The 25844-nt window shown below is 35.8% G+C and overlaps 1 non-coding gene across 1 annotated transcript; it reads left to right on the forward strand.

The window, feature by feature from the left end:
- Window positions 1-21982: 21982 nt before the first annotated feature.
- Window positions 21983-22089, forward strand: LOC114027540. Its single transcript, XR_003567271.1, has one exon. It is a non-coding gene; the product is annotated as a U6 spliceosomal RNA (small nuclear RNA).
- Window positions 22090-25844: the final 3755 nt, after the last annotated feature.

A 25844-nucleotide genomic window follows, 5' to 3' on the forward strand; every position in this document is an offset into this window, starting at 1 on the left:
ACAACAGGCTCTGGGGGGGGATGTACCAGACATGATTTTAAGTTTAATTTGTGTTATTGACATTTTCCCAATCACATTTTTAAGTCTAGACAATCAATAAAACAATGAATAAAAGCAAAGAATAAATATAGGGAGGCACTAGCACCTATGTTAAAGGTATGTAAAAATGGATTAAGTTGAAAAAACAAACAAGCAAACAAAACAACAATCTTGTGAGACTTCCCAGGATCACAGAATTTGGAAAGATGGGAGAAACTTGAGAGATCTTCTAGTCCAAATCAGAGAATATGTAGCATTTTTCAATTTCTGAGGTACAATTGCTTACACAATGGCTAAGAGGTAGCATTTCACTGGTTCCACTGCATTTTTCTAGGGTAAGACCATATCTCAAGTATAATGTCAAATATGGATAGTTCATTTTAGAAATGTCTCTAATAAGATAAAGTACATTCAGAGGAAAGCAATTGTGACAGTTAAGGCAGAAAACTATACCATAGCGGGACTGATTAAAGGAATCAGGGATTGTAGACATAAAGAAGAGAAGATTTAGGAGGACATATGATAGCTGGGCCTAAATATTTGAAGGATTCACACATGCAAGTGGAATTAGACTTCTTTTTTGCTTGGCTGCAGAGTGTTGAACTATGAGTACTTAATTTTGCTTTCAAACCAGATGTGTCTAATACCTTGCAGTAGGTAGTTACTAAATGCTTGTTAATATTGACTGAAATAGAATCATAACACTAGATGAGGAAAGAAACATGAAGATCTGCTATTTCAATGAGATACTTTTACACACAAAGAAACTTGGACCCTGGAATGTAAAAAGACTTGACAGAGATTTTCTAAGTAAGGAGTAGCTGAGCCAAGGGGTTCCCTGTTCACGGGTAGATTGAACTAGGTTAGTTCCATTACAACTCTGAGATGTAAGGGTTCTGTGAAGTCAGAAATACAAACTTATTCTTCAAGGTTCTTAATAAGTATAGTAAGTAGGACAAATACAAACTTAAAAAATAAAAAAAGGAAAAAAGAACCCAATCTAGTACAAACAAACCTTTTACTTTTTTCCTATTTGCAAGAATTACTTCCTCCTCCCATTTGTCCTTTACAAAACCACACTCAAGTATCTAAAGGCCTTGTGGTTGCCTGGTGGTTGGGAAATGGGCTGTGGATTTAAGTTAAATTAATCTATGGTATGTTTTTTCCCCCACTTTGTCAATGTTCACCCCAGGCACTGCCTCATTTCCAAACTTTGTGAATAACAATGCTTTACACGTGGTAGGGTCTTAATAAATATTTGATGAAGGAATTTGTTGAATAGATAACTTTCTATTCATTTACTTACCCAGGGAGAGGATCAGTAGGATTGGCTGAGGTGGGATGCATTTAATTGCTAAAGCTATGCTTTGGAGGGTTCTTTCTTCCAGCCCTTTTATTTCATTGTCTAGTAATCTGATAGCAGCTTTATTTAGAAGTGTTTCTGAAGACCATTTGCAATTCTGCCCTGCAGCAAGTCAGTTAAATATCCAGTGTACTTGGATATTTGGGGTGTATATTAAAAGCAAAACAAAACAAAAATTCTAGTCCCTGCCTTGATTCTGGTAAAAAAAAAACAAACAAACAAAAACTATTTTGATTATGCACAAATAACTGCTGTATTATTACATTTTTCCCAATGATCTTCTGATGAGGCTACTCCTGGAATGCTATGTTGAAATTTCAGCACCCTCTTCTGAGATGGAATTGGGGGACAAAATCCAGAGGAGAAAGAAGCCCCTGGGTTAAGGCAAAAGAAAGCTTATTTTTAAGCCGAAAGAGTAGAGAAACAAACTAGGTATATCTTTAAACAACTAAACTAAGACTGGAAACAGAGGATATTTCTACATGATATGAGTATTTAAAGGAATGAGGAATTAGATTGTAGAAAACATTTTCTTATCCCTTCCTTGTATCAAAATTTAGGCTAACAAAGTAGATTCTAGGATCATAGATACAGATCATCTTTATTTTTTGCAAATGAGGAGGAGAACAAGACTCAGGTAAAGTACTTGCCAAGAAGACACAATAAGGGGCACAGGTAGCATTTGAATCTAGGTCCTTTGATTTCAAATTCATTTCCCCTTTCACTATAACAGAAGATGAAATTTCTTTCTTCCTTATCCTCTTTTGTTGATTCTTCTCCCCTTCTGATAACCTTCTACCACATGTCTAAGTATCTTTCCAAGGTCCCTCCAAGCAAGGCCTGCCAATCATCTCCAATGTTGGAAGATTGGTAGAGTATATCATCTTGGTCTTGCACTGAGAGGGGTGCGTAATTGAGAAAATACATTTTGAAGAAATTGGAGGTAGTGTGTTAGAGTGGAGAGTGTTTTGGATTCAGTCAGAAGATTTGAATTCAAATCCTGTTATTTTCATTTGTTACTTGCATGACCATGGACAATCACTTAACCTTTTTAGCCCTCACTTTCCACATCTGTTAAGTGAGATAGTTGGGATAGATGGCCTCTAATATTCCTTCTGGCTCTAAATCTAGGAGCCTTTGAGTGTATTTGAGAATATTTAACTTGCATCTTTCTTTCTTGGGGGGGGGGGAGTCAGGGGAAATATTAATAGATCAGACCATCCCTTGTGGAGTAGGGAAATAGATATGGGGGAAATCTGCAAGGACCCCAATACTTTCTCTGCCAACATCCATTTCACTCCTGCTTTCTGTCTTCCACTACAAACTTCCGTTCAGATCACTAAGGAACACATCTGTGAATGTGAACACTAAGTCCATTCTATCCCTCTTCTAGCAATCTGAATTTCCAGAGGAAATGTTGTTTCTTCTTTATGGAAAACCTAATCTCCTCTGCTGTTCAGAACAACACATAATTTATAAAGTAGCTAATGGCTTAGACAGATGTTAGGTCAAAGCTGAATCCCTTCCTTCTAGAAGGTTACAGATATGGACACATGAAGCAGACATCTAAGTTTTCAGAGGCTAATGAAACACAGATATTCCTTTCAGCTCTTTAGACACATACTATAGAAACCTTCTCCATGGTGTCAAATCAATTTGCTGCTTGAGAGAAAAGGGAAAATTTTTAAAAAAAGAAAAACTACTGTCACCATTAGGCACTCAAACATGTTGCTTGATTTCCCTATTAAAGGATTACATTCATAAATGGTCCTCTCTCCCTTCCCACTCTCTTTCCTGGAGGAAGTATAAGATAGGTATTCCAGGGTCTGAGCATCTGGTTTCTGTTTCCAGTTCTCAGTCTTGTTTGGCTAGGCGTTATTATGCATTGGTTTATGGGGGCCTCAGAAACAAATGATCTAACTGTGTAACCAGAATGAATCACTGAGTGGAAGTGCAGTTACCTTGAAAACTCCCCCTTGCCTTTAGAAGTGCCACAGGACTCTAGTTACAGCCAAGCCTGGAGCCTTCTGGCTCATCTAATTCTCTGGCCAGGAAATAGGTAGAGAGTCAAGACTGTATCCCACTGTGACAAGAGCTAGAGTGATTCATCATGATGAGGGGAAATGGAAACTTAGGCAGAAGCAATCACCTTCAATTAAAGGCATCTCACAGACTTCCATCTCCTTGGATGGGCCAAGCTGCCTTCAGCTAGTGCAGGCTTTGGAACCACTCAATAATTACTGGTCACAGAGCTCATTGCTTTGGCTCTTATGTGTGGTCACACTGAAGGGCAAATATTTTAGGCAATAAGGAAAAGAACAGTGTGTCTGAAAAAAAGGAAATCTTGGACCTCCTAGGTTAGGCCCAAACCCTTGTAGATTTACTGGGAGGCCTGGATACATAGTTAATGACAAACCAGTTCCTAAATTGGGAATATGAAATTCTTCTGGGGGAATTTTGTGTTTCCTCTACACCTGTAGGGGGAAAAAAAACCTGACTCTTTCTAGTTAGAAGGAAACAAACTTAGAAGGAATATGAATGATGATTACCATGCATTACATTTGAAGTAAAACTCACTACTCAATTAGATTTATAATGACCTTCTACTATGAATGAACTCAAGCTGATCTGGGAGTCACCTCATTTCTGGAAGAACCAGCTGTTAGGAATTCAAAGAACCAAAAACATTAGTGCTTTGAATATGTGGGAAAAAATTAATATAAGTAAAAAGTAAAGTGGTATTGGTCTTAAGGATTGTTTGAGGGAGATGTGAGGGGGACTAGGGGAAGGACCTTGTTGCATTTCCCATATGCAGTTCTGGGTCACAGGTCTAGCTCAAAGAGGAGAACAAGTTCTTGCAGCTTCAGGTGAGGAGGAGTGTTGGTTATAGTTCCAGGACAAGAAGAGCACCAGTGCTTGGGACTGCAGGAAGGCAGGGATCTAAGTCATATTTCCAGGGCTGAAAGGAATATTAGCACAATTGGCCAAAGGGAACCAAAAGCCCTGATCACAGTTACAGCAGAGTAGAGTGCTTGTGGTCACTCACAAGGGAGCAGGATCCCTGGTGTCAGTTCTAAGATAGAAAGGAGCACTAATGCTTATGGATACAGGAGAACAGGAGACTTGGCCATAAACACAGGGCCAAGAGGAATTCTAGCACTTTCAGCTACAGGGGAACAAGGTACCTCCTGGGTAAAGACCAGAGCACAGGCTAAGATAGCAGTGACTATACCTCTCTTTGGATCATAGTACTTTGGAAGCACTGAAAACTTAGAGACCTCTAGAGCTAGCTCTGGAAATAGAAGCACAAAAATCCTGAAGCTTTGGATCAAGCTACCTCCATCCTAGGAACAGAGCCCAACTTTAACATAAATTTAAAAGTCAACAAATAGTCTAGAGAAATGAGCAAACAAAAATAAAAGCAAACAAAAAACAAATAAACAAACAAAAAATCTGAACACAAAAATGTATTATGGTGACAAGAAAGATCAAGACACAAACTCAGTAGAAGACAACTCTGTCAAAATATCTACAAGCAAAGCATCAAAGAAAAAAAATGTGAATTGGACACAAGCTCAATAAGAATTGCTGGATAAGCCCATTTTTTTAAAAAAAATCATATAATAGAGGTAGAAGAAAAATTGGAGAAAGAAATGAGGATGATGCAAGAAAATTATGAAAAGAGAGTCAATAGCTTGGTAAAAGAGGCACAAAAATCCACTGAAGAGAAGAACTCCTTAGAAAGAGAAGAATTCTAAATAGCATATGATCTGAATTTTTAAAGGAAAAGTTAAATGAAATATGGGAGAGAAGACTTCAACTTTCCCATTTCAGAACTAGATAAACCAAACAACAAAATAAACAAGAAGGAAGTAAGGGGGAATGATTAGAATTTTAGATAAATTAGATATAGTAGACCTCTGGAGAAAATGCAATGGGAATAGAAAGCATGTATACATATACAAGCTTTACATGACACCATCACAAAAATTGTCCATGTATTAGGGCATAAAAACTTCACAATCAAATGCAAAAAAAAGCAAAAATATTAAATGCATCTCTTTCAGGTCATAATGCAATAAAAATTACATTTAATAAAGGGCAATAAAACATAGATTAATTGGAAATTAAAGGACCTAATTCTAAAGAATTAGTGAGTCAAAGAACAAATCACAGGGATCAATAAACTCACAAAGAAAACAAAACAAAACAAACAAACAAACAAAAAAGACCAGATGAATTCACAAGTGAATTCTACTAAACTTTTAAAGAATGATTAATTCCTATACTGTGTAAAATTTTAAGAAAAAATAGGAAAGGAAATTTTGCCAAATTCTTTTTATGACACAAATATAATTCTGATACCTAAAGCAGGAAGATCAAAAACAGAGAAAGAATACTGTAGACCTATTTCCCTAGTGACTATTGATGCAAAATAAAATATTAGCAAGGAGATCACAGCAACATGTCAAAAAGATAATACACTATGATACATTGGGATTTATACCAGGAAAACAGGAATGGTTCAATTTTAAGAAAACTATCAGCAGAATTGATGATAGCAATAAAAATAATAGCAACAAAATCATATGATTATCTCAATAGATACAATAAAAGCTTTGGACAAAATAAAGTACTCATTCCTACTAAAAAATACCAGAAAGCATGGGAATAAATAAAGCTCTCATTACAATGGTAGGTACTATCTTTCTAAAATCATTAGCAAGGATTATTTACAATGAAGATAAGTAGAAGTCTTCCCAATAAGATCAAGGCTAAAACAAGGATGTCCATTATCACCAGTACTATTCAATATTTTACAAGAAATACAACAATAATAGAGAAAAAGAAATCAAAGTAATGAGAATAGACAATGAGGAAACAAAATTATCACTCTTTGCAAATATGATGATATACTTAGAGAATTAACTAAAAAAACTAGTTGAAATAATAATTTCAGCAGTTGAAAGATATAAAATAAACCCCCATAGATCATCTGCATTTCAATATATTACTAACAAATTTCTGTAGGAAAAGATATAAAGAATAATTCCACTTAAACTAACTACAGACAATATAAAATACTTGTGAGTCTACCTGACAAGACAAACACAGGGGCTATAAGAACACAGTTATGAAATACTTCAAAGAAATGAAGTCAGATCTAAACAACTGGGGAAATACTAATTGCTCATGGCTCAGATGAGTAAATACAATTAAATTGATAATTCTATCTAAGTTAATTTACTTATTCAGTGCCATACCAATTAAACTGTTAGATTTCAAATTATATTATAAAGGAACAATCATCAAAACAATCTGGTATTGGTTAAGAAATAGAGTGGCGGATCAGTGGAATAAATTAGGCACACAATACACAATAGTAAATGATGATAGTAATCTAGTGTTTGATAAACCAAAGATTCAAGTTTTGGGGACAAGAACTCATGATTTGACAAAAATTACTGGGAAAAATGGAAAGCAATTTGGTGGAAACCAGGTATAGGCCAACATTTTATAACCTACACCAAGATAAGGTCAAAATGCATATATGATTGAGAAATAAAGGGTGATATCATAAGCAAATCAGGGGAGCATGGAAAAATTTACCCACCAAATCTACAGATTAAGGAAGAATATATATAATCAAACAAAAGACAGAGAGCACTAAAAGATGTAAGATAGATAATTTTGATTAAATTAAAAAGGTTTGGCACAAATAAAAACAATGCAGCCAAAATTAGAAGGTAAGCAGGAAACAGGGAAAAAAAATTATAGCAAGTTTCTCTGATAAAGGCCTCACTTCTCAAATATATAGAGAATTGAGTCAAATTTATAAGAACATGAGTTATTCCTTAATTGATAAATGATCAAAGGATATGAACAGGCAGTTTTCAGATGAAGATATTAAAGCTATGTGTAGTCATACAAAAATGCTCTAACTCACTATTGATTAGAGAAATGCAAATTAAAACAACTCTGAGGTACCACCTCACACCTATCAAATTGGCTAATATGACAGAAAAGCAAAAAGACAAGCATTTGGATGAGATGTGGGAAAATTGAGATACTAATTGGTAGAATTGTGAACTGATCTAACCATTCCGGAGAGAATTTGGAACTATGCCCAAAGGGTAAAACTGTACATATACTATAACCAAGCAATAACACTCCTGAGTCTCTATCTCAAAGAGATAAGGAAAATGACCTTCAAAGCAGCTCTTTTTGTGGTGGTAAAAATTAGAAATTAAGGGGATGCCTATTAATTGGAGAATTGCTGAGCAAGTTGGTGGTATATGATTGTGATGGAATACTATTATGCTATAAGAGATGATGAGCACAGAAAAACCTGGACTTACATGAACTTAGGCAAAGTGAAGTAGGCAGAAAAAGGAGAACCATATACACAGCAACAGCAATATTGTTTAATGATTAGCTGTGAATGACTTAGCTATTATGAGCAATACGATGATTCAAGACAAATCCAAAGGACTTATGATGAAAAAATCTCAGCCACCTCCAGAGAGAGAACTGATGGAGCTTGACGGTACAGGGAAGCATACTTTTAAAATTTTTCTAGATTTTCTTACTTTTGTCTCTTTTCTTTTGCAACATGGCTCATTGGAAACGTTTTGCCTGACTTCACATGTATAACTTTATCAACTTGCTTGCCTTCTCAAGGAAGGAGTAGGAAAGGGATGGAGGAAGAGAATTTGGTACTCAAAATTTAAAAAAATAAAAATAAAAATTTAACATGTAATTGAGAAAAAGGTTTGGGTTTTTCCCCCCTTACTCTAGTAGGATTTATTACATTTAAAAAATATTCTTTGTAGTGAGAGTGGACAGAGATTTCCTAAGTACTATAATATGTAATCTTGACAGCAGGAACTCTTTTTCTGCCTTCATAGTATCTGAAATTTTTGGCACTGTGTCTGACACATTACAAATTCTTCAAAAATGCTTACTGATTGATTGATTGTTGTCTATTAAGTTTCAATGAATGTCCTAGCCCTAGACCATCAAAGTTGCTTGTGTTGGTGTCGATTCTCTAAGTTTTATTAATGCCAAGTAAAAAAAATGCTTGGTTATTAATGAAGTGTGGATGCTCTTAGGGTTATAATACTATAGTTTTGGAATTGGAAGGAATATTAAAGTTTAATTCCTTTATTTTGCAGATGAGAAGAGGCCCTGAGAAATTAAGTAATATGCTGAATTTCACACTAATGGGAATTGGAACCCAGGTCGTTTAACTCCAGCCCTAATACATTTTTCACCATACCACAATATCTATTCATATCATTAATACCATTTAATTATATTAAATAGAGGGAGAGCATTCCTGAATGACAAATTGATAGTTTATGTCTTAATTTTTGATTTCAGAGAATCTCCATATCATTTAGGAGCTTTTAAACATTTTTCTCCCTAACTAACCATGGGATGATATCAAGATGAGGCCAATATAGTGGAGTGATAGAAAACAGTTCTAATGTTCTCTTCTGATGTTTGGATGAAATACATTGTGTAGAAAGGGTGCATTAGCACTGCCACCTCTGTGTGTGAGATTGACTTTGTCCCTCTTTCGGTGTGAGGTTTTGGTGATATGTGTTAGTCTATGACAAGTGGAGGGAATGCCTAAAAAGCTAATGATGTGCTAGTACCTACTTTAAGATAACTCCATGAGATAGGAGATTACAATGATCTTTGGTATTCATCATGGGCATTTTCTCCAATCTTGTTGATGTAGTAGATATACAAACAATTTGAGAATTCACCCAGAGCCAGGAGCTCCTGCTATGGGAAATCTATGCCAACCCAACCCATTTTTGCATTAGTATGTGGACTTTGAGTTGCCTGAGACACTGAAAAGTTGTCATTTTCTCAGAGTGGTAGCTAATAAATGTCACAAATAAAAAGTGAAAATCAAGTTGTTATGTGTGTTTTTTTAATTTAAATCCAGCATTTGATCCACTATTTCCCAACACTTGGCTATCATCCTATACGAGAGTGTGAAAAACACCAGAGTTTAAAAAAAAATAAGTTTTGAACGAATATCTTCTTAGAAGGTAGTCTGTCTATTGACAAACTCAGTACAATTTAATTAGAATAACTATTTATAGGGTATTTCGCTGCTCAGAGGATCCCATACCACTTTCTGACTCTTCCCACTTAAATAAAGCTTTGAATTTTGGACCTTTAACCTCTTTTCCTTCTTTATACCTATTCTAGGCCTCATCTGTCTCCTATGATGTGATTACTTAATATGTCTAGAGATCAAATGCAAGAAATCATCGAACAGTATTCCTGTTCCAGAATCTTCTCTTTCCTCCAGAGTCTAGATTCAATAGAAGGAGTAGAAAGAGGAAGAGAAGGAAGATGAGAAGAGAGAATATTGAGAAGGAGAAAGGAGAAAAAAAGGAGAGAGAAGAGAAGGAGAAGAAAGAAAGGAAGGAAGGGAAGCAGGAAAAGAATAAGAAGAAGGAGGAGGATATACTGTTACTGAGGGCAACTAAATTTTTACATTGAAGTAGCTAATGAAATAACATCTCATAGACTGGAGTAGCTCATCTTTAAATTAGAATCTTAGAGTGTTGCCTAGGGCACTAACAAGTAAAGTCATTTATCCATGGTCACAAAGCAAGTATGTGTAAAAGGCAGGACTTGAAGTGGTATCTACTGAATTACAAAGCTAGGCCTCTATCCATTATGCCCCAATGACTTTTGACAGAGGCTTTTCTCCAGTATAAACACTGTATATGTTTAGAGAGTAAATAGACTGCAGTGGCAAAAACACCTGCTTTGACATTAGATAATCTGAGTTTGAATGTTAGTTTGCTGTTAGGCCTTTAGGATAGTAGACATCCTCTTTCAGGCTCTCATTTTGCTCATTTGCAAAATTAAAAGTTTGGATTAGACAGCTTCAGAAGTTTCTTCCAGCTCTAAATCTATCATTTTATGGAAAGGTTTAATCTATCCTCATAGACATTATCATACACAGTTCCCTTTAAGAATTATATAGTTGCTTTGCGCAATAAAACACATATTTTGATACTCATAGATGGATCACATTTCAGCAGTTCAAATAATATCATGTTGATGATAACAACTAGGTGGCAAAATGGATGGAACACTGAGTCTAGAATCAAGAAGACCTGTCTTCAAATATGTATGACCTTGACCAAGTCATTTAACCACTGCCTCAGTTTTCTCAACTACAAAAATAGGAATAATAACAGCACCTATCTCCCAGGGTGGTTGTGAGGATTAAATGAGATTATATCTGACCAGTGCTTAGCACAGTACCTGGCACATACTAGGTACTATAAAAATGCTACATATTACTGTCATCATCATCTTTATTTCTAGTCTCTTTGAAACTACATTTATGGAGTTATTTTTAAAAACAACTGCCTTCTCCCTCCTTCTTCCCATCCAGAGAGTAATGGTAACCAAAATCCAGACTTGCTAAGCATCCAAGAAAGTCCCAAAACTTTCATGCCTTTTCTGATGAAGTAACTATCAGAAAAAAAATATGCATATTTAGTATCTCAGTTCATTTCCACGATAACATTATTACTCTGAAATTCCCATATACTCTGGATTAATCCTTCTTTTCCGCCTGCCCATTCTGCTTTATAAAACTTACAATAGAGAGAAAATTTAAAAGGAAATTTTAGTTAAGCATCTATTTATTAAGTTAGTATAATTATATTATATTAATATAATTGATGGTTATATTGTTAATATTATAAGTTATTGATTAACTATATTTATTTATTGTATTATTAATAAATCAATATTTATTAAGAATCTATTATGAATCTCTGCCCTCAAGGAGCTTCCATTGTACTTGGAGTATATGACATGTGCCCAGATAAGTAAATACATTATATAAATATAATTTGTATACATATAATACACAATATATAATTTTTGCATAATATATATACATATATAAATTAAAAGTGATAGAAGTTAGACACTAGCAATAAAAAAGGCCTTTCGAAGAAGATGGGTTTTGATCTGAGATTTAAGAAGAACTAAGATGTTGCAAGAAATGGAAGTGAGGAAGAAAAGCATTGCATTCTAGGCATAAGGGACTGCTATTGCAAAATCATGAAGGCAGGAAATTGAATACCCTTTATAAGAATGCCAGATATTCCAGTTTTGCTGCAACTTAGTATATATGAGAGGGAACAGTCTGTAATTAGCCTAGAGCCAGATTTCCAAGGTAAGACAGGATGTCTTTTTAGGTTGGTAGTCTATTTCAACAAGTTTTACAGAAAGGGGCTATGAATTGGGGGCTATCCAATTTGTATCTGGGAAAATGTGATTTCTTTGTACTTAGAAGCCTGAAAAGCTGATTTTGTTAAGCTTCTTGAAAGTCAATTAGGCCCTGCCAAAACAAGTTTTAAGTAGTTAAATTGAAGTGAATTAGAAACACATGTGGTACATTTCCTTTAACATTTACATGAGTTAAAAATGAAGAGAACATGTAATTGGCAAAATGCATGTGTTTTTTTTTTCTGAACAATAACAACAAACACAGTCTAAACTTTCTTAGCCTTGGTGGAAATGAAGACACATCTGTGTTTTCCCAAGTCTATTGTTTAGAGGCAGCACAAACCTCTGTGGCTTGGTGAATAGTGGTTCTTCCAAAAGCTTTGTTTATGGGAAATTCAGGGTTGGAAATAAAGGTAAAGAGAGACCTGTCTCCCTGACTGTTCTTGGTATTTGCATCTGTGAGCCACAGTGGCAGGATCAACACTGGCAAGAAGATATGCCCTGGCCCATTCCCATTTGTATTCTGGGAGTCCGAAGACAGAACAGAGCCATTCCATTCTCTGTCTTTGACAAATATGCTTATATTGGCCTGTTGGCTCTATGTGTTTGGTGGAAATTTCCACAGTTGAAATGCAGGGACTTCAAGTGAAACTTATTTTTCATCTGTGTAATGGAACAGTTGGTATGGCAAGGAAATAGCATCAGTTTCAGCCATGAGAGATCTTTGGGTCTGAAATATACTTGGAAAAAATATATTTGCTTCTATTGTGACTCAGACCTTTCAAACACTCTTTGGCTTATAATACTTTGCCTTTTGCAGCTTTTGAATTGTCTCAGAAATGGTCAAGAAGAATTCAAAGCATTCCCAGTATCCTGCTTCCTGGTTTTACGATATTTGCAGACCACACTTGAGTCTGAAATTAATTAAATTATTTAGTTCTCCTTGGATCATGACCCTGAGTGAATTGTACATAGAAGCCATATTATAATGCTTGGAATTTTTCCAGCATTTAGCATAGAACTGTGTGCATGGAAGCACTTAATAATGCTTTCGTATGATTTTGATGATGATGATGATGATGGTATTTTTAAAACCACAAAGTATTTTTAAGCCAAGCAAATCATTAGAATGCAAGCAGCCTTCAAGTTTCAGTTTTCAAGTTATAGGAAAGAAATATAGCATCTCCCATAGCATACGAACATTAATAGTATGAAGAGGAAAGTTAAGGCAATTACTCAGATGATTCTGGTTCCAAATTTTGATACTGAGATTGTTTCTATGAGCTGTTAGAAAGAGCTCCACAAGGAAAAACATATTTGAGGCTACAGTACTGACAGAATATTTACACTGATCCACTACCCATAATATCACTTTGCCTTAGAAATATAGCCTAAGAAAAATGATGTGAGTATTCATCTATTCAACAAACATTTCATTTGTCATAGAATGTTCAAATTGGAATGGACCTTAATGATTGCCTAATTTACCCACCCACTACCATTTCAGAAATTATGAAACTGAAACCTAAAGACTGAGGTGTCGTGTAGAAAGAATTATGCAAGATACTATAGGAGACACAAAGAACAATGAAGTACTAGATCCTGATCCATGGTAGAGTTGAGTGACAGGAAGATAATAGAATCTAAAGCTGGAAAGGGATATTAGAAATTATTTATTCCAACTCCTGATGAGGCCATATGTGCTACCCAAGGTTATAACCCGGCATGATTGGTTATAGAACTTATTATTTTTTTTTCAAGGATGAGGTATATACAAATAACCCTGACACAAGGAATAATGGAAAGGAAAAAGAGGAGAGGGAGGAAGGGAGAGGAAAAAGAGAAGGATGGGGGAAAGAGATGGGGAGAAGAAGGAAGAAAAGGAAGGTAAGAGGAAGGGAGAGAAGGAGAGTGGTGGTGGAGAGGAAATAGATAACAATTAGAATTTAAGCAATTAGGGAAGACTTCCTGGAGGAGATGGCATTTAATCTGGACTCTGGAAAATGGGAGGATCCTAGGTAGAGATGGAAGAAAATTATATTCCAGAAAGAGGAATAAATGTGAATAAAGATACAGGGGCAGGAAAAAAAAACATGGATCATGTTTGGGGAACAGCAAGAAGTATTGTTTTCCGTGGGATTCTAAATAGCATTAGAAGGATATGCCAAAAGAAGTCAACTTGTCTGTCTTCGATGTTCCATGTAGCCACTTTTTGTAAGAGTACAAGGACAAAGGGATTCCTTACACCTCCACCAGACAGAATTCAAAGTATCCTCTTTTCCTATACCCACATAAAGTCACAACTGGCCTTTTGACTACTCTGCCAGACTTTCCCAGGGAATCGCCACATTAACATTGAATTTCTGATCAGGCGTTGTGAGTCGGTCTTTTGCTGAAAAGCCAAAAGAACTTTATTGTCTTATTGACTGAAATAGTTGGCCTCTTTGTACTGTGGGAAAATCTGCTGAATGCCATTGGATCTCCAATGCTACATTCAGCAGCAACTGGAAATACTGCATTCAGATAGATATGGTACAAGATGCTAGACCTCATCCAGAATATATTTCTTAGTGAAGCTGAGATTTTCTGATAGGGCATGGTATCACTCAACACTGGTTTATATATGTAATGCTGATCATCATTGAGAATTTCTTTTTCATCTCTCTGCAAATCAAAACTATACAGTGTTGCTTCTGAAAATTGCTAGGAGTCACTGGGAAGGGCTGCCACTTTTTTTTTAATGGCATCCAAGAGCCGGGGTTTCAACCACATCTCCATGTCTCCCTCATGGCATAGATCCAGTTTATCTCACTCTACTAAAAGATGTGTTTTTATTAGGTTTGACAGCATACAGAGAGGCTTCAGTACAGTGCCAGTTACAAAAACAGATTGGAGGTGGTATATTCAACAGTGACACCACAATGACCATGAGCTGAGTACCCAGGAATGCAGCAGGTAGCCACAAACTATAATTCTGGCAATTCCTAAGATGATATTTTGAGAGACTAGAGGGCTGTGGTGATGGTGGCATGTTCTATTTTTTTTCCTATTCCCTCCAAAAGGCTCTCCTTAAAGTTAACTGTTTAATTCTGTTTAGCTTGTCCAAGAATAATACTGAACTGAGATTGAAAGAAAAAAATCTTTAATTAGGAGAATATTCAGGACTCCTATTATCAGCCTTATTAGTAATACTTCATTCATGGACCGGTCATGGTTCACAGATTCTTTAGACTGGTGCAAGTGAAGTACACAGCCACTTATCTTGTGCAATTAAAGGGTCAGCCTATTGGACGATATCTTCCCCATTGGGTCTTTGAGGGTGCATAGGATTTTACTACTGTTCTCTTCCTTAAGTTCTCTTGTTTTTTAAATGTAAAAACATATAAAGCCATCATAATACATATGTCAGTTCAGTATACACAATGTCTTTCACATCCTTCCTCTTCTCTGCCCCCATACAGCCGCTATCCTCATTTAGGATTTCCTCATCTCTTTTGTGGACCACTGGGACAGTCAAGTCTCCTATTTGGCCCCTCTGCTTCCACTCTTTCTCCTCTCCTATCATCTGTTGCCATAAAAATCTTTGTAAGTCCACAGGTCTCACCATTTCACTCTCATCTTCAAAAATCTTCTAGACCCAATACTAAAATGGATCTGTAACTTCTGTGATTAGGGTGCTCCTTCCAAAAATGCTTGCCCATCCTGAGCAACTTTTGCGTATGCTCTTCCACAAATCCTCCACAGGAGATCTACCTGAAGAGATGGCATCCTTCCTCTCATTCTCTCAGCATATATTTTATGTAAAATGAAGAGGCAATCCACCCAACGACTATCCCTTTCCCTTGCAATGGGACTAGCCCATCTGTTCACCCCCAAGACTGATTTTTGGTCACACTTACTTTAATGTATTCTAATTCTATATGCTCTTCATTGTCTACAAGCTTTGTAAGCTTTTGGGTGGGGGGTGGCAGGGCTGTCAGCTCATGAAGGGGATGCTTTGTATGGCTCCTAGCATACTGAGGACATATGATTGAATAAATAGCAAAAAAAAAAATGGGAAAAGATGACTTTTAAGTTTCTAAAGGGGATAATATTCCAACTAGTATTTTCTAATCACAGGTTTAAGGATCTGAATGAGTTGACTGCTAAGCTTGAAGTCAGAAGGCTCTGAGTTCATAACTTTATCCTCTTAGGAGTCTCAGTTTCTTCATCTGCAAAATAAGGACAAGAATAGTTCCTGCCTTGCAGGGTTGGTAAAAATCTCAAATGGGAAGAATGTATGTAATGGTTTTTACAATCCTTAGAGCACTACACAAACATGCCCTATTTGAAATTTGTTCTGTTGAAGAACAGACTTATTATTTCGTTGTTATTGGATATTCAAAGTGAGGAAGCTTCCTCCACCATGGACTGATATGCAACTTCAACTATTAGAAAATTGCCTAGGATACTGAGCAGTTGACTTGGACAGAGTCACACAGCTAATATGTGTTAGAAGTATGATTTGAACTCAGCTCTTCCTGCCTCCAAGGATGACTCTCTATCTACTGTGCCACTGCACTTTTAGAGAAATGTTAGCTATGTTCAAATATGAAAATATATAAAAATGCAATTTTTAAATTTTAATAACTTTCCATATAAATTTTTCAATGCCAAAAAATATCAGTTCACAGTTTACCTAGTATATTATTAACCATACAAGTATGTTTCTTTTGTTACCGTCAACTTTTTAAAACAATCATTTCCAACCTACATCAACTATGGGCTACAGAATCCTAATAAAATAAGCAGATTAAGAAGTTTCTAATGATTATAATGGAATAAAAAAGTTGGAATTGATCCATGGCTCTCTATCTTTCTTTGACATGCTGTGGACCAGCTACCACATACCAGGCATTATTTTTTAAATAAGGAAATTGCCTTTGACAAGAGGGACCACAATGGCGCCACATGAGATGGTGCATTGGACCATGTCAATGAGCCATACAATAAAGCATGAAGTCTTATTGTGTGAGTTAGCTACAGAGTGTGGATTATTAATGTAGCTGAAGCTTTTAAAATCCAACAATTTTTTTCTCTCTTTCTAAAATCATAAGAAGTGAAAAAGAAACAAGAAAATAGCATATTAATGTTATCAAAGCTATAAAAATGATTCACCAAGTTAAAGCATCCATTCCATTATTAATAGTAAGCTAGTTATCCTTATTTAAATACGGTTAGATTAGAAATAAATATACTGATTCCTAATCTTTTAAATTTAATCTCACAGAGTATAACTCTAGCACTTTTTCCCAATAAGTTCCTATGAACTATTGCCAGAAATTGAATCATGAGACAGATCATCATACCCAACAGCACTTTAAAGCTTGCAAAATACTTTACATACAACATCTTATCAAAGCCTTATGAGAACTTTATGACATACTACCGATTTTTATTGAGTGGGAGATGTAAAAATGAGATAGTATACATGAAAGAATTATTAGCCATTATTATTAGTATTAGTTTTCCATTTTACTACAGAAGAAACAGACTGAGTATTTAAGTGACTTAACCAATGTCACACAACTAGGGCCAAAGATGGGATTTGGACTCAGTTTTCTCCCGAATCCTATCCCAGAAATTTATCTTCTATATCATAGAGTCTTTCTGGATTATGAAGCATATTTTAATGTATCTTCTATCATTTATAAGAATAATCTGATCAAATATTTATGATGCTAAGCCAGTTTTCCCTTTCTAGAGATGTTTAATATCTTTAGACTAATTTTCTATGTAAACATCTCTAGCCAAAGTTAAAAAAAACATTTTAAAGAACAATTTACTCCACTATTTTCATTCTACCAATAAATCAATACAAATATGTGATTATAAGAGCATTGTGGGTATTTTTCTCCATATATGCAATAGCTATGTCTACATCTATGTATGTCTGTCCATGTGTATTTACACACTTTTGCTTTGTGAATGAATAAATGAAAACAATTTATACAGTACTAAGTACTGAAGGTAAAGATACTAGCAAAGATAGTCCTTGCCCTCGAGAAGTTTGCTTTCTAATTGGGGAAACAACACCCCCATCCCAGCGTTGGCCAGAGAGGGTCATTTTAGTCTGGAGAGTTACAGCTGGAGAATGTGCTCTGACACCATTCTTTCAGGACCAGGCTGCTACGTCTCCCCCTTAGGGTTCTGCAGTATCCTAAGGAATTGTTTCTCTTCTCTACTACTATCAGCTTAAGACCCCACCATGGTTAAGTTCCCCCCATAGTTAAGTATTAGTGACCAGCACCTCAGTTTGATTTAAAGTTAACTTCAACTAGATTTTACAACTGAATATTTATTTTAAAGTTATAGCAAGGGAAAAAATGTATAAATATTTCCCTCAATACCTTGGAGGCATATTCTCTCCTGTATCATCTTGGTCTATGAGGAGGGAAGACTCACCTTATCTCAATTTACACATAGCATCCATTCCACCAAGCTCCCATTCAAAGGTGGCATCATTGCCAATGAGGTCCTTCTCTCAGCTATCATTAGGTTGGAGTCCTACAGGTATTTCTCAGAGATAATTCTTTGATGTTCAGGGCACTGAAGCTACTGAGTGGAGCTTTCAAAATGCCTAAGGGCTTCCTGAACCTTTTTGACTCATCAGTCGAAGGTTGTAATCCTTCCACTCATCCTTAATAGTGAAGTACCCCTAAGATTGCTGAGGCAAAAAGTAAGGGGCTTAAATTGACAAGCACTTCTCAGTGCCTCTGAAGCCAACCAAAGTGCCTCTTTACCACAATGGTTAGCTGACCAGAACAAGTTATAGAATGCTCTGTAGTCTCTCACAGGCACTTGTACTCCTTGTCATCACAAATATTGAAGAAGAACACAATAAGCTTGCCAACATCTCCACAAGGGAACCTTCCATTAGAAGTACTCTGCACATGCACAGACCCCATTATATAGCAATGAGAAGTGGTTTCAAAAGGGTTGTTTTAACATTCCTTATCAAAAAGGAATGGTGGAGTTAATTTGATCATGGTTGATATTTCCAGAACTGAGACTGGGGAGGTATCTGGCCCTGTGGTAAAGAGGCTTTGGAAGATATAGTCAGAGTGGAGGGAACAAAGTCAGGCATGGCTGGAGCTTTTCTGAAAGTGTTCCATAAGGGGCAGTAACTAATCAGGAAAGTGACCACCGAGGTAAGTAGATCTCCCAGGACATGGTCTCTGCTATGGGCAATGAGGTTCTTGGTGAGAAGGCTATAGGGGATATGGCCAAGGAGAAAGGAACATCTCCCCAACTTAGTTACAAGATGTTTAAGGATAAGAACTGGAATCCAGAATCATAGGATTTAGAAGTCGAAGGTACCTTAGAGAGTCATCTTTTACAACTCCTTCTTTGAAAACCAAAAAGAATGACACAGACATAAGACACAATTAGGACCATTATACATATTTTTAACATTTGTTGAGCTATTAAGAAGCTGGATCAATAAATGCTTGTCAAGTGGAAGTGAATAAAAACATACTAGGTTTCCTATAATATGTTGGGATCCAATCCAGCAGACTCATAACCATAAGTATAAGTTGGGTGTTAAAGGAGGCTAATTAATTTTCATGTCACTCAGGTACTTGATAAACAAAGCCCATGACATCACCTTATAGCCTGAAACCAGGTTAGCTACGAATTATAGAAAGGAACTAATAGGAAGATGTGAAGGAATGGAAGGAAAGGGAATAAGCATTTATATAATGTCTACTATGTGTAAGGTTTAGGCACTTTTTACAATTTTTTTTTTCATTTCACCTTATGTGAGGCATGTGCTGTGATCATCATTTTATAGTTGAGTAAACTGAGGTGTGGTTGCCCAAGGTCACATAGGGAATAAGTGTTTGAGGTAAGATTTAAACTCAAGTCTTCCTGAATCCAGGCATGGTGCTCAATACGTAGTGTCACCTGCTGTCTGAAGAGAGGCCTCTACAGAGTTGCATGGTTGCTTCAGACAAATATTTTGCTGAAGAGAAGATTGTTTTCAAACAGACTCCCTTCGATCCATGAAATTATCTAACCTAGTCCTCAGATGAAAGTCATGCAGATCATCACTTCATCAATTCTTGAAGCCATTCTGTCTTGGTTGGATCTGTCCATAACTTGCACTGTGCTAGTCTGGCCTTCAAAAACCCAAAGTCTCCTTTAGCCCACAATGACAAATCAGGAAAGGTCTTCAGTGGAGAAAAGGAATCACAGCTTACATTTACATTTATACCTATAAAGGAGCAGATCAAAAGAGTTCTCCAATTTGATGAGTATATCTTTCCTACTGTATAATATGAATATTCTGATCAAAACCCCGTTAAGAGAACAAAGACACGTCCTGATTGGTTTTCAGTGATCGCTCACAAGATGATGATATTGAATAGCTCTTTTGGGATATGAACTTTTTGGTAAGAAATCAACCTTATGTAGAATCCTATAAAGATAAATTGAAAGACCTACTCCCAAAAAGGGGCATGTGTTTGCCCACATAGAATCATGTGGGCAAAAAAATTCCCAATGTCCAACATAACATGTAGAGGATAGATTTAGATTTATTTGTCATTCTAGAAACTTTCTTTTATCCATAAAAAGTCACTTTACTGAATAGCAATTAATAGCCTTAGACCTTGTCTCATGGGTTACTACAAATTCCAGTTCATAGGGGCCCCACCTTCTAGAGAAGAGGGTAGTGTCTGAGTAGCATATCTCTTATCAATGAATGTAAGAGAGGTAAAGAATAAAGGCACCAGATGAAGGATAACTGTTTCTAAACCTTATAAAAACTTGCTACTACAGTAAATTACTTCAACAATTTTGCTCCAGTAGGAATTTGCAAATCCAGCAGTCCCAAAGAGTTTGCCTCCTGGGGCAAGGTGTGTGTGTAGTTGGGTTGGGGGGAATGGTGGTGTGTATGTGTTTATGTGTGGCCAGAGGGAAACAAGCAGGTTTCATCCACAAAAACTATGAAATTGGGAGTGATTATCAGAAATTTAGGGATTCACCAGACTGCCAGTATTTCCCTGTGACAATCCCAAATTCAGGCCCATCTAAGGGTAAGTAATTTGAATGTTTTGTGCATTTTTATTATGTGTTGATGAACTCCTATGTGTTCTTTCCAAGTGTTTTCATATTCTTTGGTGTAAAATAAGGGCTGTCTTTTACCAAATCTATTGCATTGTTTGCTTTTTTTTTTAATATTCTGGGGACCATTTTATCTGCATCAGTGGAAAGCTCTATTTTCCAAGATAAAAGTCTGGATTGGGGGTATGATGAGCCAAACATATAGTAGATTTTTAGCCAATTCCCAATATTGTATTTGATCTATTTCTGCTGAGAACCTAGGGGATCCTAGACCATGGGATAGATATCCAATTCATAATCCAAACCAATAAACATTTATTAAGCACCTACAATGTGCCAGGCACTGCACTGAGTGCTGGAAATACAATTAACAAGACGGGAAAAAAAAAAACAGTCCCTGCCCTCAGCAAGGGAGAGACAATACATAAAAACACAGGAAAATAGGGAGGGAAGAGGGATGGGACATCATGGGGTACCCATTACAGAGGTATCTTGTTCTGTGATATTGAAACCAGGAAGGCTGGCAGATATAAAGTGAAGTGATCTGAGGGTCTAGTTTCTGCCCTCTATAAACAAAAGTACTGGAAAGAGTTTGATAGCACACCCTCTAGCCCTCTAAACAGAGGGTGAGGAGACTGTGGAAAGTGGAATCAATCAAGGCAGCATGGTGATCAGTTTAGAAGTGATGAGCTTATCTTGGGAGGTACATTATGATCCACAGAGTTGAAACCAGGTAGGACAGTAGATATGAAGTGGAGTGCATTTAGAACTTATAATATATATGGAAGAAGCTCATGACCTAAATAGTGTTTTGTTGTTTTTTTTTTTCAAAACAACCCAGAGAATATGATTATACAATGATTATTGTCCCTATTTAACAGTTGGGGACACCGAGGCTCACAGAAGTTAAACTATTTCCAACTGGGTATCCCAGAGATATCTCAAACAAAATGTTTCTAAAACTGAACTTGGTATCTTTCTCCAAAAACCCTCCCCTCTTCTAAAGTGTCCAATTTCTGATGAAGGCACCACCATCTTTCTACTATTCTAAGTTTATATTCTTGGCATTATACTAGACTCCTCACAATCCCTTACCCCAACATATCTAATCAGTGGCCAGATCTTTCTGTTTCTGCCTTCACAATATCTTTCCCCTAAATCCTTCTCTTCATTTAAAATTTAAATATAACACTCATTTTAGTAGCACATATACTACACTTGGTATGATACAGAGAAGATTAGCATGGTCCCTGTGAAAGAATGACATGCAAAATCATAAAGCACTCCATAATTGTAAAGAAAAAAAGTTTACATAGATATGTATATTCAACTGTTAATTTTTATATCTTAAGAATAATTGCCGGGGCAGCTAGGTGGCACAGTGGATAGAGCACTGGCCCTGGATTCAGGAGGACCTGAGTTCAAATCTGGCCTCAGGCACATAACACTTACTAGCTGTGTGATTCTGGGCAAGTCACTTAACCCCACTGATTCTGGGCAAGTCATTTAACCCCACTGCCTAGCCCCCCCCCCAAAAAAAAAGAATAATTTCCTTCTTATCCTATTCCATGATTCGTTTGCACTAAAGAACTTAAAAAAAATCAGTACAAATACAATGTAAAGATTTTTACCTGACCATCAGCAGTCTTCTTCCCTCATTTTTAGGGTTTCTTATGCCAATAGAATTAAATCTGGCTATCAGCTGCTTGGAATATGTAGTGACCTGCCTCTGACACATATGATGGGATAATGGGCAAGTCACTTAACCTCTCAGTATTTCCAGGAAATTCTAAATTTGTGAATTAAAGGCAATTTGGCTGATCTGCATTAATGGGAGGATTTCCACAGTGAGAGTTCTCTAAATCAGGGCAATCACGAATATGAATCACTCATGTCACTCCCCATAAGACATCTTATTGGAAACATTTATCACCTATAACTTGATTAAATGAACTCTTTTGTTCATCTTTTCATTCTAAAATTAAATGGCATGATTTATTTTTAAAGTGGTGTAATTAATATAAATTTGTGAATGAGAAGGGAACTCAGTGATGGGGATTGCTGAAGGAATTGACCATTGTTTTCTACACATATATGGCATTTTACAATAAAGAATTTTCCTAAGACTTAGCATATAAATTCATTTGTTGTAAACTTGATTATGTCTCTTTTTTGAATTTCATCTTAAATTCTGACTCATAATTTTCATTCCTGATTATTCTTCCATTGGCTATGAGTCGCTAAAATTTACTTGTAAATTTTCTACTGATATTCTATGAAGTAGTTTGGCTGATTGTTAATGCAATCTTATGAAGCCATTTTCTGTTTAAAAGGCTTTTTTGTTAAAAATAAAAAGGAAGCATCTATAATGGGAATAACTAGAGTCTTGCAATTTTTTAAAAATTTTTACATCTCAAGTTTTCTTGCAATTGAATGCTTACATTTAAGGAATCATAAAATTCTGTATGCTTAGTACGGTAATTATGTTACCAAATGAGCTATAATGACATATTCCAATTCCTTCTGTTTCTCAGGGCTCATATTTATTATAGACTGTTGAGCTCAAGGTTTCAGTCAACAGAAATTCATGACAACATCAAGCAAATGAAAGTCAGTTTTGTTACAACTGTTTGAAAACTCACCAATCTTTCTACTATTATATATAATTAGGAAACTAGTTTAAGTCTCATCATTTGGATGTGTTTTCTGAAAATGTGGATAGAATTCATGTGAATTTTAATGGACTTTTTTTTTATCTCAATGATGAAATCAAGCCACCATCCTTATCTGAAAAAAGGCAGTGGAGGAGAAGCTAAATCAGCTTTGGTTAGCGTGTTCTATCCTTAAGACCTTTTTTTATCCCCTGATCCTTTGGGAAATATGTTGAAATAGGAAAAAAAATACAAAACTTAGGAACATCTAACATTGGATAAAGTAATCACTTTTCATAGCATATGTCACCTGAAATTTAAAGCTGTTAAGAAAAAAAGAATATCCTTTCTTAAAAAGACAAGTGAACGTATTTTATCCTTACTGTTCCAGGAACAGATGCAAAATCTGTAATAGTTCACTGTAAATTTGACCCATGTTTAATACCATGTTACTTTAAATAATGCTATCTTTAAATTAGTCTTCATAGAATACAAAACACTGGATAGGTTGGGTTGTACAGCTTTACCAGTTTGGTTCTGTGCAATCCTTAAAAGGTGAATTTGATTGATTAAAGAGTAATACATTCATGTTGTTGTAATAACTTCTCAATATAAACAGCAAATCCCAGGTACTATGTAAAATAGCTGATCAGAAGAAAGTGAATGCATGAATCTTGTTTTAACTTAGTGTTAAAATATGAAATATACTATACCTGAATTTAATCTAATAGATATTTATTGCTATTTAGTAGCATTGCTAATACTCTGCTTTTAATCAGTCTGTAAGGAAAGCATCATTTCTTCAGAATTACATCTCTGGTGCCATAGGAAATTGTGGTTTTCTTCATGCCCCCTCGCTACCACCATTATTTGGCTTTGAAACCAAAGGGAAGGATTCAAAGGAAAAGTTTTAATTCTTTTCAAAGCAGTTAAAATTCTGCCCAATAAGAGAGTACTTTAGTAAACCACATGAAGAAACTAAGCAGTTTTAATGACCAAACTAGATTTAATGACCAAAAAACTTGTGTTGTTCCCTGAATTTTAAGACTAAAGGGAGATGTCTTCAACTTGCATCTGGGAGGTTATAGATTCTTTATGATGAAGAGGATTAGTTTGTCATTTATGGACAATGGATCATTAAACTAAATAAACCTTCCCTTTGCTGATTACAGCTTTGTTCATGGTTGTCTCAAATTTTAAGATCATAGAATGAAGGGACATAAATGTACTCTACTCCAAAAATTTCATCTTTAGGCCAAGATAGAAAGTGACTTTTTCAAAGGTACACAGGTAGTAAGTTACAGAGTTGAGACTCAGAGCCAGGTGTTCTGATTAAAAATCTAGTGTTCTGTTCACTATACTATCCTTTTTCTCTATAATAACTTTGAGAAGTTATCAAAAATATTGACAATTAGATATCTATGATACTATTGATACTATGATACTATGAATCTATGATACTATTGGTCTGTGAACAGAATACTCCTTAGTGATGTTTGTTAACCCCCTTTAAGTTAGAATGGAGAAAAAGTCTCAACTCACCAGCAAGTATTGACATTATTGATCATGGAGTGGTGTTAGCCATCTATGGATAGGTCTTTGGAGAAGCAAACATGCACATGCAAAGTAGGAAGAAAATATTTATTTTCCATGAGCATTAAGTTGTTTTTTGATCAAATAAAACTGGTCTCATTAGACTCACTCTCACTAGATTCAGTAAATCTTTAGCTTCTTTAGACTTTAAGTTTCTTTATGACCTCAATGGCAGGGCCTACACTTTACCCATCTTTGAATCTTAATGCTTAATACAGTGCCATTCATATAATACTTGCCTAACAAATGTTTATTGAATGAGTGGGTGGCTAGCTGATGGATAAACTGATGGATAATTGCTTAGCTGTTAAGATATCTGAACTGATTAGACCATGTTTTCTCTTATGTAGACTTCTTAAGCATTTTATTTTAGCATACACTATACCTAAAAAAATTGATTGACAATTCTTCTATTCATTTCAAATGGGGGAGCAGCCAGAGACTTTTCTTTCTGGAAGACCTGGGTTCAAATCCTATCACTCTCTCCTACCACTGCAGGTGGGTCCTGCTTCATGCTGCTGAGTAGGCATTTGTGAGCCTCTAGTGTTATAAACACAAACACTATGAAAACCTGCAATGACAGTGTACACTTTATCAACACAGGAAGACAATGCATATATGTTCACTAAGGTGGTTTCTGGTTGTAAAAATCTGCAAGTGTTAAAAAGGTGAAAAGAATCCATGTTGGTATTTTCCCCCATTTTTCCATCTGTGGCCTTACTTTGATCCTGCTTAAAGAGTTGGGGGTCCTTTGACAGAAATGCCAAGGGAGTTGTGTGTATCTATGGATGTACATATGTGAATCT

The sequence above is a fragment of the Vombatus ursinus genome, unplaced genomic scaffold (genome assembly GCF_900497805.2).
Source record: "Vombatus ursinus unplaced genomic scaffold, bare-nosed wombat genome assembly UNPS02014861.1, whole genome shotgun sequence".
Lineage (NCBI taxonomy): Eukaryota > Metazoa > Chordata > Mammalia > Diprotodontia > Vombatidae > Vombatus > Vombatus ursinus.